The sequence below is a fragment of the Dipodomys spectabilis genome, unplaced genomic scaffold (assembly GCF_019054845.1).
Source record: "Dipodomys spectabilis isolate Male_0828 unplaced genomic scaffold, ASM1905484v1 ptg000178l, whole genome shotgun sequence".
NCBI classification, from domain to species: Eukaryota; Metazoa; Chordata; class Mammalia; order Rodentia; family Heteromyidae; genus Dipodomys; species Dipodomys spectabilis.
Genome location: NW_024870855.1, coordinates 2329312 through 2345677, shown reverse-complemented (window position 1 = coordinate 2345677; position 16366 = coordinate 2329312). Strand labels below are relative to the sequence as shown.

Here is a 16366-nt window from a genome sequence, read left to right as displayed (position 1 = left end):
GCCCTGGGTTCGGGTTCGATTCCTCAGCACCACATAAGAAAAAAGAAAAAAGCCAGAAGTGGCGCCGTGGCTCAAGTGGTAGAGCGCTAGCCTTGAGCTGAAGAGCTGAGGGACAGTGCCCAGGCCCAGAGTTCAGACCCCACGAATGGACCCCCCCAAAAAAAAAAAAAAAAAGAAAAACAGCTGAACAGGAAGCCAATGACTCATGCATGCTAAGCATATATCCTCCCATTGAGCTACAACCTTCAAGTCCAGAATGCCTTTTGCTAAAGTTATAAGCCATAACAAAACTACAAAGAATTTACAGAACTGATTTTGTAAGTCTTTAGAGGAAAGTTATTGAGGGCTAAGATCACTTGTCTTCTCATCACCGTAGATAGACCAATTGTGGTCATTAAGATGGATAATACAACCCTGAATTCCATCAGAGAGTTTTCTATCTCATCTTTTTTGAGGAGAAGCATATTATAATCATAATATTTAAAAACCCAACCCAAACAAAAATCTTACTATTTAAGTTACATTAATACTCTACATAGGTTTTGGTGTATGTGTGTGCCATAGTGGGAATTGAACTTGGGGCCTACGTGCTGTTGCTTAGCCTTTTTGCTGAAGTCTAGCATTTTACCACTTGAGCTACAGCTCCACTTCTGACTTTTTTTGGTGGTTAACTGGAGATAGTTTCACAGACTTTCCTGCCCAGACTGGCTTTAACTGTGATCGTCAGATTCAGCCTCTTGAGTAGCTAGGATTACAGATGTGAGCTTCTGATGCATGGCTGCCTACAAGTTTTGGTGATACGTTTTTTATTCTCACTGAAAACATGGCTCTTTGGACTGTTACGTTACCCTTCCCTGGATGCTTTTCACAAAACAGTCATGGATCAGTGGCTCTGTAGATTAGTTTTCCATTTCCTTAAGTCTATTGAAAAAGAAATCCCATAAAAGTTCAAAGATTTCAGATGAGACTTTCAACTATGTTACTTAGAACTCCAGCACATTTAAAATTAGAATTATGTTGCCATGTCTGTCTCAGTTCTTCAAGATTTTTCCTCTTTATTTGTGTCTTACTGCCTAATTAGACTTCAAGCTTCTCAAGAATAATGTCTTCTACTATGTTTCCAGTGCAGTTCACTCAACTGAATCGTGTGCTTGTTGTCCTAATGTGAACCCAAAACTTACATGGTACCAGTGACACTACCTACAAACTAATTAATAAGCAAATCCTCAGGAATAACCTTGCTGCTAGTTTCATCTTGTTGGCCTCAATTCTCAGTTACATCTTTTTTTGGGGTCGATCGTGGGGCTTGAACTTTGGGTCTGGATGCTGTCCCTCAGCTCTTCAGCTCAAGGCTAGCACTCTACCACTTGAGCCACTGTGCCACTTTTGATTTCCTGATGATTAATTGGAGATAAGCGTCTCATGGACGTTCCTGCCTAGGCTGGCTTTGAACCATGATCCACAGATCTCAGCCTCCTGAGTAGCTAGGATTACAGGTATGAGCCACTGACACCTGGCCCCAGTTGGATCTTGTGTATACAAATCTTGCCAAAAGTGTCTGTGTCTAATGTTTAAAGTGGGTATTTTTCACGGGGTATGTTGGTATACACCTGTAATCTAGGCATTAAAGAGAGGGAGGTAAGAGGATGGTTCAAGGAAAACTCCAGCTACATGGAATTCAAGACCAGTATGAGCTACATAGAGCCCTGTCTTAGAAAACAAAAGGCTGGGGATAGAGCTCAATAGTAGAGTACTTGCCTAACAGGCATGAGACCCCAGAATCTATCCCCAGCACCAGAGACACACACAGAAAGGTATTTTTCATTAAAACAAATTCAGTTTGAAGAACATCTGGAACTCAATGTAGACCAACCATAGATAGAAAACTGGCAAGATGGGCCTTAGTATGAGATGATGCTTTAGACTACAACACTTAATTTGGCAACAGATACCAAAACTTAAATGTCCCTTCATAGAATTTCAGAGGTAATTTTGTCTATTCAGTTATTTCGTTGTCTGCTATACTGGAGCCAAATTAAGTGTTGTGTTGGAGTCTAATGTTCACATTCTATGTCATAAAATATATCATACGTAAGAAAGAAACATCCTGAAAACAATGGTCTCTCCCATCACTGTGCTTAACAATGATTTCAGCATATGGTAAGTTCTTAAAAAGAACAGGAAAAAAAGAGGAAGGAAAGAGAACCTATATTCTTCCCTAAATACTGTCATCTTTGTTTAAAAACTACAGGAAATGGGGTGACACCATCTTTTGGACACTTCCTGTGGAATTCAGACAGGATACTGGCAGGGGACAGCACCTGGCAAGAGAAACTGACACAGAAACTTGGTAGGAATTCAAGAGTCATCTGATCACACTAAAGAAGGGAAAACTAAAGGCAAATGTTTCCCAATTGAGAGTCTATATTGAAAGACCTAACATCTGTGAAACAAGAAACAAACACCAAGAATGAAAAGTACTACAATATATAAGTTCTCATCAAAATATGCAATCTATTCTCCTCTAGTTCTTATTATGGGAAAGACAGGCATGGCCTGCAGATGGCAATAGTGTTACCTCCTACAGTGTCAGTACCTTTTCGTTTTGCAGTGCTGGAGTTTGAATTAGGGCCTCACACGTTAGGCACGGCATCTGCCACTTGAGCCATGCACACCTTCAGTCCTTCCTGGGAGTGCTTTCTGGTGTCAATCCTAAGAAAAGATTTTAACTATACAATTTCTAGCTTTAAGTTACCTTTTTATTCCCTGAGTGCATAAACACTTTTTAAGCAAGTCCAGATTAACTCATTTCCTTTGGAGATACTGAAAATCAAAGCAAGATTCATATAAATACTTATTTGGTTAATGGATTATTCCAATTTGGGGGCATATAAAGGATATAGGAGAAGAAAGGAAGAAATGAGCAACAGACTCCATATACCATCTGGTCAATTTATTAAAGTAAAAGTGGGAGAATTAATTACTTAATGGAGTTGCAATTAATGCAGACAAATATATCAGGTCTCCACTGGGTAGCATTCTAGCTCACTCTGGATCACTCAGTATTGAACTAGAAGTGAGAGCTGTATAGTATGAGTCTGTGGTGACAACTGATAATGTGGCCAAAATGAAAAAAAAAAAAATCAGTAACAAAACCCAGAATTCTAGAAGCAGCTGACATTGGAAACGGCCCACCACAAAATATGTTACAAACAAGGGCCTGTGTGCATGCCTGAGGACACGTGGCAAGATGCCTTAACTTCATCATGTGATGCTGTCCAGATGAGAACAAAGTCATCTCAGCTAACCAATGTGCTATCCTCCTCTTAGAAACACTTACCATCAGTAAAAAGCAAGGGAGAGACCCATAGGTTTAGTAGAAAGACAGCAACAGAAGAAAAAAGGTTAGAATCACATTTCTCCATTCTTTATGAGATGAAAATAAAACTGCCACAGGGGATGAGAGCCTGTCATCTTTTTTAGTGCAAAAGCAAATACATATTTCAAGCATCTGAAAATGGATCAACATATTAGTAGATAATTCCAAAGGCTTAGGAAGAAATTAGGTCAGTCTGAAGCCCAAATTTCATATGGAATACGAAAGCCAATAGTTCCCCCCCAAAAGGGATAAATTTAAATGTTATTAATTTAAAGTACCAAAATTGTTTAAGATACAGTAAGATGGCACAGTGGTGTATGTCTGTAATCTCAGCACTTGGGAGGCTGAGAAAGGAGGATTACCAGCTCTAGGTTAGCTGGTTTACACAGAGACTCTGTCTCAATAAACAAAACAATATCTAACCCACACACACAACAAAAAACGTTTTAAAAACAGCTTGTTTGTTTCTCAGACACAGTCTGGTATTTTGCTCAGGCTGATCTGGCACTTGTAGGCTCACAGAATTCTCTTACCTTCCTCTCCCAAGTAACTGGACTAGAAGTATACCTGCCTACCTGGTCTGGCTTAAAAACTGTTAATGTGTCATTACCTGACTTGTGTAATTGTAATCCTTCTGTATTATCACCTTTATAATAACAGTAAATTAATTAACAAAAATTGTTAATGTGAATGCTCTGGCCACTCATTTCTTAGGTTGTCCATTTGATTAAAAGTCTTAGATCAGGGCTGGGAAGGTGGCTCAGGGGTAGAGTGCTTGCCTTGTGTGCATGAGGCCCTGGGTTCGATTCCTCAGCACCACATAAGCAAAAAGAAAAAAGCCGGAAGTGGCGCTGTGGCTCAAGTGGTAGAGCGCTAGCCTTGAGTTGAAGAGCTGAGGGACAGCACCCACGCCCAGAGTTCAGGCCCCACGACCGGACCCAAAAAAAAAAAAAAAGTCTTAGATCAAGCAGGGCGCCGGTAGCTCACACCTGTTATCCTAGCTACTCAGGAGGCTGAGATCTGAGGATCACAGTTCAAAGCCAGCCCAGGCAGGAAAGTTGGTGAGACTCTTATCTCCAATAAACCACTAGAAAACCGGAAGTAGCGCTGTGGCTCAAGCCGTAAAGCTCTCTCCTTGAGCTGAAGAGCGCAGGGACAGCGCCCAAGCCCAGAGTTCAAGCCCCACCAACGACAAAAAAAAAAAAAGTCTTAGATCAAGTAAACCCTTTTCTCTTTTACTAAATATTCAGTGATGTCTCAGCTAGAATCAATAAGCTTGATTGAATTAGCTGAGAAAATAAAAACAGTATACTACATATACACAAAACAGCAAAACCTAGTCCATGTACTTATGTGAACTAAGGGCTTTGACAAACTTTATTTTACTAATAAAAACAAATATATTTGTAAAAACTCACTGCACCAGACCCTTCAAAAACAAGCAATTCTTAAAGCAGAAGAGTAGTAGGCCAGGAATGTAAAACATGGAAAAAGGCTGAGTTCATTCTGACAACACAAGTTTTGTTCTCTGGGAACTGCAACTGCAACTCCTGCAGTGTGTAGGCACAAAGCTTTTCTGCAAATATTTAGAAATGTCTCCATTACACAAGCTGGGCTAGCAGCCCTCCTGCCAGCTAGTTTCTGTTTATTGCAAAGCCATTGGAAAACTTTTCCATGGAATACCAAGAACACATTTGGTAACAAAAGGATATTAAAGTCAAATTAGGATTATCAACAGGAGTTTGAACTCAGGACTTGGTGCTTCCTCAGCTGAGCCACACCCAAGCCCAACTTTTTTTTCCCGGATTCTACTGGAGATGGGCTCTTGAGGACCTTCTAGCCTGGCTGGTCTGGAACCTCAGTCCTCCAGTTTTTAACTCAATAAGAAGCTAGGATTTCTTTTCTTTTCTTTTCCTTCCTTCCTTTCTTTTTTTGGCCTGTCCTGAGGCTTAAACGCAGGGCCTGGGCAGTGTCCCTGAGTTTCTTTTGCTAGCACTCTACCACTTGAGCCACAGCGCCACTTCTGGCCTTTTCTGTTCATGTGGTACTGAGGTATCGAACCCAAAGTTTCATGCATGCGAATCAAGCGCACTCTGCCACTAAGCCACATTCCCAACCATTCCTGATTCTTTTGGAGATGAAGACTTTTCAGCCTGGGCTAGACTAGAACGTCAGTCCTCCAGTTTTTAACTCAATAAGAAGCTAGAATTTCCCACAAGGAACAGTTCTGAAGAGCCAGAGGCTCACACCTGTAATCCTAGCTACGCAGGAGCAGGAAGCCGAGATCTGAGGATTGCAGTTCAAAGCCAGCCCCGGCAGGAAAGTCCCTGAGACTCTTATCTCCAATAAAGCACCAGGAAACTGGAAGTGGCACTGATGCTCAAGTGGTATAGTACTAGCCTTGAGCTGAAGAGCTCAGGGACAGCGCCCAGGCCCAGAGTTCAAGCTCCACGACAGACAAAAAAAAAAAAGGTTTTAAAGAATGAGATTGGATTTCTGAGGACCTCTTACTTGGAGCTTCTCTTTAGAACCTACTAGAGAAACCACCCAGAAAGAGATGGTGATGAACTTCAGGCTCTGCCTGGATATCCCCTAGCAGCCTCCCTGGGCCAAGGATAGCATTATCTAAAGGAAACAGGTTTTGCAGTTGAGGGATGTGTGTCCTGTGTACACACACAATTCTACTCCGAAGCCTTAGCGACAATCAATACTTCCCTTCTATTCTTTTTTCTTTTTTTTTGTCAGTCATGAGGCCTGAACTCTGGGCCTGGGCACTGTCCCTTAGCTCTGCAGCTCAAGGCTAGCACTCTACCACTTGAGCCATAGCACCACTTCCGGCTTTTTCTGCTTATGTGGTGCTGAGGAATTGAACCCAGGGCCTCATGCATGCAACGCAAGCACTCTACCACTGAGATACCTTCCCAGCCCCCCTTCTATTTCCTTTATTCTCTAAATGATCAAAGAAGGAGGACACAGAGAGTCCTTCTTGGTATGTGGCTCTTATTGTACTGCAGTTACAAGTGTCATACAGGAATGCTATCTGTGTCTCTGGAGAGGTAATCTACCACTGGGACAAGATCAGAAGTGGCAAAATCTTGTCACCAGGGCAGACATAAAGGTGCTGACGGGTTATGTAAAGAGGACTCTAATCCACAAGTTAGCTCCCAGTGCTGAAAATGCCCTGCTGGTTACCAGACCAGATATCTGGTTAGGGAAAGGCTTTTATCATAGAATAAGATAGGGTCGGATGAATCGTCAGATCTCAGCCTCTTGAATAGCAAGGAATATAGTATATGAGTATATAGTATATATAGTATATGAGTCATGTACTCATATATATACTCATATATATAGTATATGAGTCACCAGTTCCTGGTTTTGTTTGCTTTTGTTTTTGAATACAAGTTGTTTCCAATTAAGAGTCTTCCAGGAATCAGTATGCTTTTGTGGTTTCTAGACCTAACCAATAGCCAACATTAAAAATAAAGTCAGTAAGGGAGAAATATTTAAATAAAAATGTAAAGTCTAATTGCACAAGGACACTTACTAGTTGTAGTAAAACCATCACAGGAGGAGAGAGAGAGGACCATGGATGTGAGTCAGCTCCCTCAGCTAAGGTGCTTCAATACAGATGTATAAATAACCACTTCTAAATTATTCCGCAGAGAGGTGAAGGACAAATGTAAAATACAACCCAAGGGAAAGTGAGGAAAGAGTCAGGAGGAAGGAATTTAAAGGCCAGGAGTTCCATGCTCTCCCTGGGCTGCTGAGACATGGGTGGTCACACACACGCCCAAGCTGAGGAAAAGGGATCAATCCAAACCCAGCTGTTCTTCCACACTTAACTGCTGTGTGCTGATGGTTTAATTTGAAGCAGCCTACAGAAGCCCCTGCACTAAGTACCATGGCAGGGGCAGGTCTCTGAGAGAGCTTTCCAATTTACCCAGCTGATACCCAACATAAATGCTTCATTTGCATTGCCATCCCACTAGGGGGAGATGCAAATGTCGTATTTCTTAAAAACACAATAAAACTGTACAACATACATATTTCTCTGGAGGATGACATGAAACATTAAATCCTTTTGTTCTTCCATTGCCAAAGGACTTCCCTTCCCCACGAAACCTATATACACTTTAATTTTTCACCTTGTTTACAGCGTTACAGATGCTACAGAAAAAGTAATGTTTTTCTTATAGCTTACAAAACATAATGCCAGAGAGTAATTGCAGCCAGGCTATAGTTTATAGAAGTACAGGAATCAAAGCATATGGCTGAGAAGTGCTACAGCATGATCATAGATGAACTAAGCCCAGCAGAGCAGGGCATTTTAATACATATATAGAGAAAAGGACAAAAACAAAACTCAAGTGACATCTTTTGCTTTTTAGTTATTCTATTTAGAACTATATTGTGGTGATGACAAAGTGCCAATATAAAATGCTCAACATCTTTATCAACTAACAACAGGACACCAAAGCAAAGAACCAAGACCCTGTGATTCTTACCCAGGAAGTGCTTGCTCTGACTGCAACACCATCTTGATTGCAACACAGCTCTTGATTTTGAATAAACTGAGCTAGGTGTTACACTCAGCATGTTGGGTTTGAGTCCCTCTCTGAGTGGGGATGGGTCACTTCAGGTCACATTATGGGGAAGGAGAGGCCTCATAATGTGTCCTATAATGGTGTCTGCCGGGCACTGGTGACTCACGCCTGTAATCCTAGCTACTCAGGAGGCTAAGATCTGAGGATTGCAGTACAAAGCCAGCCAGGGCAAAGAAAGTCTGTGAGCCTCTTATCTCCAATTAACTGCCAGAAAACTGGAAGTGGCGCTGTGGCTCAAGTGGTAGAGCGCTAGCCTTGAGCTGAAGAGCTGAGGGACAGTACCCAGGCCCAGAGTTTGAGCCACATGACAGACAAAAAAAAGAAAAAGAAAAAGAAAGGTTGTGATGGGTTACTTGTGTAACACTGCAGCAAAAGGAAATAAAAATCCACAGAATGAGAAGAGTTTCTGTAAGCAGTAACAGGGGAGCAGGACTGTACATCGAGATGAAACAGGAATGTTTTCTGAACATTTTTCACTATTCCCTCCTCATAATCTTCTGCTTTCAGAAATGAATATTTCAGAGCTGGGTCCCAGTGGCTCATGCCTATAAGTCCTCGGTGTTTGGGACGCTGAGAGCAGGAAGACAGTGGTTGGAGGCCAGTCCAGACAGGAAGTTTCTGTGAGACTCCTTCACAACTCATAGCTAGGTACAGGGGCACTCGCCTATCAACCCAACTATAGGACATAATTAGGAGGTCCCTGGTCCAGGCTGGTCTGAGCAGGAATGTGAGACTTTATTTGAAAGATGACTAAGGCAAAAGGGTCGGGAGCATGGCTCAAGTGGTATAATACCTGCCTAGCAAGCATGAAGCCCTGAGTTCAAACTCTGCCAAAATAGAACATACTATAGAAAAAAAAATATAGTGAGTAACATGTCATCTAGTCTGTTTTCTTTTCTAAAAATATATTGTTTTTCTGTTTTTTTTTGGTCAGTTCTGGGGTTTGAACTCAGGGCATGGGTGCTATTCCTGAGAATTTTTGCTCAAGTCCGGCACCATACCACTTTGAGCCACAGCACCATATGCGGTTTTCTGGTGGTTAATTGGAGAGAAGAGTCTCATGGACTTTCCTTGTGCAGGCTGGCTTTGAACTGCAACCCTCAGCTCTCAGCCTCCTGCGTAGTGAGGCTTACAAGCGTGAAGCACCAGGGCCCAATCTGCTCCCCATTTTTAACAATTCTGCTGTTTTGCTGTGAGCCCAGACACAGACCATATGCAAACAAATGGGCATGGCTGAGTTCCTACAAAACCGATTCATAAACAGCTGGCAGGTCTGACTTGCCCATCTGATGACCTCTGCTTTGTATAAATGGTATCCTCCTGTTCCTGTCCTTATACAACTTGGTTATTTGTCATCTCAAACTATGTTTCTGAGATTTATCTGTTATCACACATAACTGTAGCTCCTTTATCCAAATAGTGCTACTCTGGGCTGACAAAAGACTCTTTGCTTGGCCAAACATAGTCAGGCACCTTGGCCCATCTGTGCACTTCTTTGTAAAATCTCGTTTGAACAAAGGCCAAGTCACCTTAGCAAGAAGTCTCCATCCTCCATACCCAATCAACTGCCATTTCTGTGTGGTCAGGTCCTTCACCCTCCACTATCTCCATTCCATCCTCTCATTAGGTCACTTGGCCTGGCTTTGCCAAGAATCCTGTTAGGGTCCTACACTCATCCTTACTGTTGTACCAAATGACACGGTCTCAGACATACTTGACCCAGCCAGGCTGGAGATTTCTGACATGGCAACAAATGATCATGCTTGCATCTTCCTCCTCCTCCTCTTCACAGGCCTTTTCCCCCTCTTCTTACTCTTCTCCACTTCCTCTCTCATCCTCCTATCTCTCCTCTCCCTTCCCATCTCTCCCTCCTTCTTTCTGGGAATTGAACCCATGGCTTCATGCATGTTAGGCAAGTGCTTTATCACTGAGTTACATCTCAGCCAGCACATCTTTCACTGCCAAAGTAAGAAAAAATATATTTTCTTAGCCGGCATTGATGGCTCACGCCTGTAATCCTAGCTACTCAGGAGACTAAGATGATCTGAGGGTCTCAGTTCAAAGCCAGCCCAGGCAGAAAAGTCAGCGAGACTCTTACCTCATATAAACTACTCAGAAAGAGCTGGAAGTGGCATTGTGGCTCAAGGGGCAGAGCGCTAGGCTTGAGCACAAAGAGGCTCAGGGACACAGCCCAGGCCCTGAGTTCAAGCCTCAGGATTGAAGCAAACAAGCAAAAAACTTTTCTTGCATCATAAAGATATTCTAACACATTTCTTCAAAATGTTTCAGTTTTGCTTACTTTCATGTCTTAAGATTCTTACATCATAAAACAAACTCCATGTTGATTGAGTGAGTGCGTGAGTGTGTGTGTGTGTGTATGTGTGTGTTTGGCAGGTGGTCTGCTATTTGAGCCAAGTCTATAGCCCATACTTTGGTTATTTTGAGATAGGATCTCACTTTCTGCCCAGACTGCCCTGGATCTCCATTCTCCTGTTTGTGTTTCCTACTGTGGCTGGGATGAAAGCCAATGTCTTACCTTTTTCTGTTGAAAGGGGAGCCTCAAAACTTTTTTGATTGGGCTGGCCTAGACTTGAGATCCTCTGAATCTCAGTCTTCTGTGTAGCTTGGATGACAGGTATATGCCATTGTACTCAGCTATCGGTTGACTTGGGGTCTGTGAACTTTTTGCTTGGTCTGGCTTGGTCCCAATCTCTAACTCCCAAGTAGTAGTCCAAAAGCCTAGACTCCATGTGGATTTTTAAAAACCTGGATATGCAAGGGAAGGGATGACAATGTTTAATCTGGCTTCTGTAACTCCTCTGTACATCAACTTTATAATAGTAAAAAATTAAAAACATAAAAAACCTGGATAACCAAATGCTCTAGTACAATCTTTTGCCATTTTTTTCTACAGATCTACCATCTCTATCTAGTCAGTTGAGATAGAACCATGTTTTTCCTGTATGCTGATTCTCTATTCTATTCCAATCACCAACTTCTCTGCTTAGTGATATAACACTGGTGTGTGTGTGTGTGTGTGTGCGTGCGTGCGCGTGCGTGCACGCACGCACACACACGCACACACTGCTCCTGGGGCTTGAACTCAGGGCCTATGCACAATTCCCCAAGCATCTTTGGCTCAAGGTTAGCACTCTACTATTTGAACCACAGCACCAACTCTGGCTTTTTCTGAGGAGTCTCATGGACTTCCCTGCCTGGGCTGGATTCAAACTATGATCCTCAAATCTCAGCTGCCTAAGTAGCTAGATTATAGGTGCGAGCCATCAGTGCTGTAACACTGTGTTAATTACGGACAACATCTCACCTCCTTCTTGATCTTCAAAATTACCTTGTTTATTTTCACTCATCCTTATACATGTTAGAATCAACTGTGTTAAGTTTTCACTTTCTGATTTTTGTGATTTTTTTTTAAAAATCCAATTTTAGTGAATTTTATCTATCAGTATCTAAGAGGATTATGGTAGGTAGCTTCAAAAAGGCTTTAGGGAGACCAAAACTTAAATTAAAAAACTTAAATTAACACTGTAAACTTGAGTTGAAGCAGCTACTCTGTAAGTCACTGAGTTCTATTACTCAAAAGTGGAAGGGTGGTTAAAAAAAAAAAAAAAAGAGCTCCTAATGTGTGTTCATGGGATAGGATTCCATATTCTATTTTCCTTAGCTCCTATTTCCCACTAATTCACTTCCCAACTGCTATTCCATGACACTTCTTTTTTCCTAGATATTATGGATAGCCATGTCTGGGAAAGAAAATTACAAATTCAAATTCAAATCTGATGCTGAGTATAGCTCCCACCTGGAGTTTTAGAATACATTTGAACGCATCACAGAGTTTTGAGTAGATCACTGGAAGTCTCTCATTTTGTTTCAGACAGCAATTCACAGGCTCCTTCTGGTATTAGAGCACTCTGCTACCAACCCTCCTGGCACCCCTCACCCAGAGCCTCATGCTTGCTAAGCATACACATTCATCTCCTGACATACCAATGATGCACAGAAGAGCATTCTGTGGGACAGCCATCTGCACAACAGTGTACCACACTAATAAGGCTGAGACATGAATTTAGATATTTCTGACATCCACCATAGTAATAGGCAAAAAAAAAAAAAAAAATCCAAAAAACAGCAACACCAAAAAAACCCTCAAGTACTCAAAGGTACCCTTTGTGCCTCTAAAAGCTGCATAAACAGTAACTTTTCAGCTTGGGGCTCTGTGTTGCTCTATACATGGTAAAACTGTCCTTCACCTTGACATCCCAGCATGGACAGAAACAAGCAGACGTACTCAATGCATCCACTGCTCACTGTGAAAGCTAGAGGCTGTCTGGCCTTGCAAACAAATACCAACATGAGAAACGAATTTTCCTTCTTGCTGGGCTTTGAGCCTGTTATTCTTGCTGCTGAGTGGCCTGAGGAGAACCAAAAAGCCAACAAAGTATGTGACTTTTGTTTAGGGGTTTCTGCATCCTGCTCCGTTGATGCAGCAGGTATTAATCTGATTGATGCACAGCTGGTGGTGGTGGGGGAACCCTCCCTCCCTAAGGATGGCAGAAGAATAGATCACTGCCAATCTTGCCAGACACCCTAGAGAGAAAACAATGATTTTTTGCAAAGAAATATTTTTTCCTTTCTTACAGGGCATTGCTCCTTGCTGTTATTGGCGAAAACAGGCTCAGTGTTCTACCCAATCTGCAGGGAGAAAATATTGACATTCCTCTTTCTCTCCTTCAATATAGTTGGCACTCCTTTATTCAGTATTATTTATGTACTTATTTGCTTGGATTTCTTTTCAGGGGTAGGGGAGGTAGTGGAGTTGGAACGCAGGGACTGAGCTTTGTTAGGCAGGTGTTCTACCACTTGAGCCATTCTTGGTCCCCCTGTCTCTTTGCTTTAGTTATTTCACAAATAGCATCTACAAACCACACTTCAATTGGTGGCCAATGTGGTTTTTTTTTTGGTAAGTTGTGGGGCTTGAACTTGGCCTGGGGACTATCCCTCAGCTCTTCACTCAAGGCAAGTACTCTACCACTTAAGCCACAGCACCACTTCTGGTTTTCTGGTGGTTTATTTGAGATAACAGTCTCATGGACTTTCCTGCATGGGCTGGCTTTGAACTATGATCTTCAGATCTGAGCTTCCTGAGTAACTTAGGGTTAGAGGCATGAGCCATCGGTGCCTGGCTTTGATCTTTTTTTTTTTCTTAAATGGTGCTCAGAATCGAACCTAGGACCTTATGGTAGAGCAAATGCTCTACCAGTGAACTATATACCCAGCCCCTGGGTTTTTGAGAAAGGGTCTTGCTAGGCAGCCCAAGCTGGCCTCAAACTTGTGATCCTCCTGTCTCAGTATCATGAGTGAGGAGATTACAGATACATTCTGTAACTGCTCCCAGCTCTTTGATCTTTTCTTAGTGCATATTAATTGTGGAAAAATACTGGACTGCCTGATGACATTTCATCCATGAATGTAACAGGCTTTGATCCTATTTACCCTCATTCTTTCTCTTGTCTTCTCTTCTGCTCTCTCACTCTTTCCTAACAGTCCCCCTCCAGCTTTCATGTCTTTTTAAAATCTAGATACCACATGTGAGAGAGACTATGCTATTATTTGTCCTCATCTGGCTTATTATGCTTAAATGACAGGCTCTAATTCCATTTATTTTCCTGCAAATGGTATCATTTTAACTTTATAACTAAATAAAACTCTACTGTGTAAATGAACCTACAGACCTATAGCCATCTAATCTTCGATAAGGGAGTTAAAACAATATAATGGAAGAAAGACAGCCTCTTCAGTAAATGGTGCTGGCAAAATTGGTTAACTACATGTAGAAAACTAAAGCTAGATCCTTATATATCACCCTGCACCAGAATCAACTCCAAATGGATCAAAGACCTCGAAGTCAAAGCAGACACTCTGAAAACATTACAGGATGGAATAGGAGAAACCCTAAGTCTCCTTGGCTCAGGCCAAAATTTTCTGAATAGAGACCCGGAAACACAACAAATCAAAGAAAGGTTGGACAAATGGGATTGCATAAAGTTGCAGAGCTTCTGCATGGCAAACGACATAGCTAGCAAGATCAATAGAAAGCCCATGGATTGGGAGAAGATCTTTACTAGCCATACAACGGACAAGGGTCTCATATCTAAAATATACTTGGAACTCAAAAAATTAAATCCCCCAACAACAAATCCTCAAAGAAACAACTGCCCAATAAATAAGTGGGCTAAAGACTTAAAGAGAAACTTCTCTGAAGAAGAAAGAAGGATGGCCAATAGACACATGAAGAAATGCTCAACCTCCCTAGCCATAAAAGAAATGCAAATCAAAACAACATTGAGATACCACCTCACTCCAGTTAGAATGGCAAAAATCAAGAACTCTAACAACAACAGATGCTGGAGGGGATGTGGACAGAAGGGAACCTTACTTCATTGTTGGTGGGAATGTAAACTTGTTCAACCACTTTGGAAAGCAGTATGGAGGTTCCTCAAAAGACTTCACATAGAACTCCCCTATGGCCCAGCAATCCCACTTTTGGGCATTTACCCAAATGTTTACAAACAAGGTCACACTAAAGCTACCAGCACAACTATGTTTATTGCAGCATTATTTACTATAGCTAAGATATGGAACCAACCCAGATGCCCTTCAGTAGATGAATGGATCAAGAAAATGTGGTATATATACACAATGGAATTCTATGCCTCCATCAGAAAGAATGACATTGCCCCATTTGTTAGGAAATGGAAAAACTTGGAAAAAATTATATTAAGTGAAGTAAGCCAGGCCCAAAGAAACACATGTCCCATGGTTTCCTTTATTTGCAATATCTAGTATATGTATGAGTCAAGTGGAAAAGGTCAGATAATGTGATGTTAGGAAAATGAACCCTTAGATATGCATTTTAATGTTTTTTTTCTTTCATGCATGTGTTTCTAACGCATTCATAAGATTATTTCTTTGTTGCTTTGTATGTCCCTCCCCCACAGTATAACCCCTGCTTTCACTATATTTGATGTCAGTATAACTTGTGGAGGAGATGGGGAAAAACAAGTTGTTTAAGGATTCAGGTGGACCTGTTGCAACAATGAGAAGTACAAATTGTCATGTCAAAAACGAGCTTTACAATGTCGATGGGGGGGGAAGGATTGGGTGGGGGTGGCGGGGGGAGGCTGGGAAGGGAGGTGAAGGGTAAAAAGAGGAGGAGGCTGCAATGCTTGGTAGGAAATGTATGCATTATCCTGCCCATGTAATTGTAACCCCTCTGTACAGTATGTTCACAAATTAAAAAAAAAAAAAAGAAGGCTCTGCTGTCAGCCCCATTGCACAGACCAGAACAGTAGTTTAGCAGCCAGTTGCTGCTAGTAACACAACTCAAGAGGGGGAGAAATGACAGAGAAGCCTGTGTGGGCTGGGGAAACTAGTTAGGATAACAAAGCCTATTATCAGAGGCAGGTGATGGGGGGCAGGGAAACTACTTTATCATCAGTGATTTTCTCAATCCAATAATGAAACCAAGTCGCAACAGATCCAGATTATCTGGTGTTGGTGTGAGGGACTGGAAAGAGGTGCAACTGAACCAAAGTAGAGGAAAATGGCACACTTGACTTTCCATAGATTTGGGCAGGCAATTCTTGTGATGTCCTATCACTTTTGTAGTAGCAACAGCAAGCAGTCATAGATGGCTTGCATGCAAAGCTTTAAGGAGTGAGTGTGAGAAATGCTGTAGTATGCATAAGGTCTTAGTCCCATGCTAAAACTGCCAACAAAAAAAATAGGCAAGGTTAATTCTGGGCAGAGAGGAAGAAACCCACACTATCATTGAGATGAAAACCAGGCATCTGCCTCCCCCTCCTCCCTGCTTTACACTCCTCCCAAGAGCTTGGCCAGGGACATGGTGCAGACTGAGGGATGGATGCCAGGCTTGCTGACTGCACACAGCTGGGGTACATCACACAGTACATCACTGATGCCAGACAGTCTGCAGGAGCAGCATGGAAGATTTCCTTGCCTCTCTGGGTGGAGAAAGGAGGGGTTTTTAACAGAGACTGTTTAGTAGGATAACTACACATGATCTTAGTGCCAGTTAAAGAATAACTAATAGTATTAAACATGAAAGAGAAGCTGTATGCTGATGGCTCACTTCTGTAATCCTAGCTGTGAGGATCACCGTAGAAAGCCAGCCCAGGCAGGAAAATCTGTGAGACTCTTATCTCCAGTTAGCCACCAGAAGGCCAGAAGTAGAGCTGTGGCTAAAAGTAGTAGAGCACTAACCTTGAACAAAGAGAGCTTAAGGACAGTATCTAGGCCCATGTTCAAGCCCAATGTCTGATAGAGGTGGGGGAGTTGGGAG

The 16366-nt window shown here is 42.1% G+C and overlaps 1 pseudogene; it reads right to left on the bottom strand.

The window, feature by feature from the left end:
- Nucleotides 1-16366, bottom strand: part of LOC122120748 — an 81404-nt pseudogene that overhangs the window by 30285 nt on the left and 34753 nt on the right.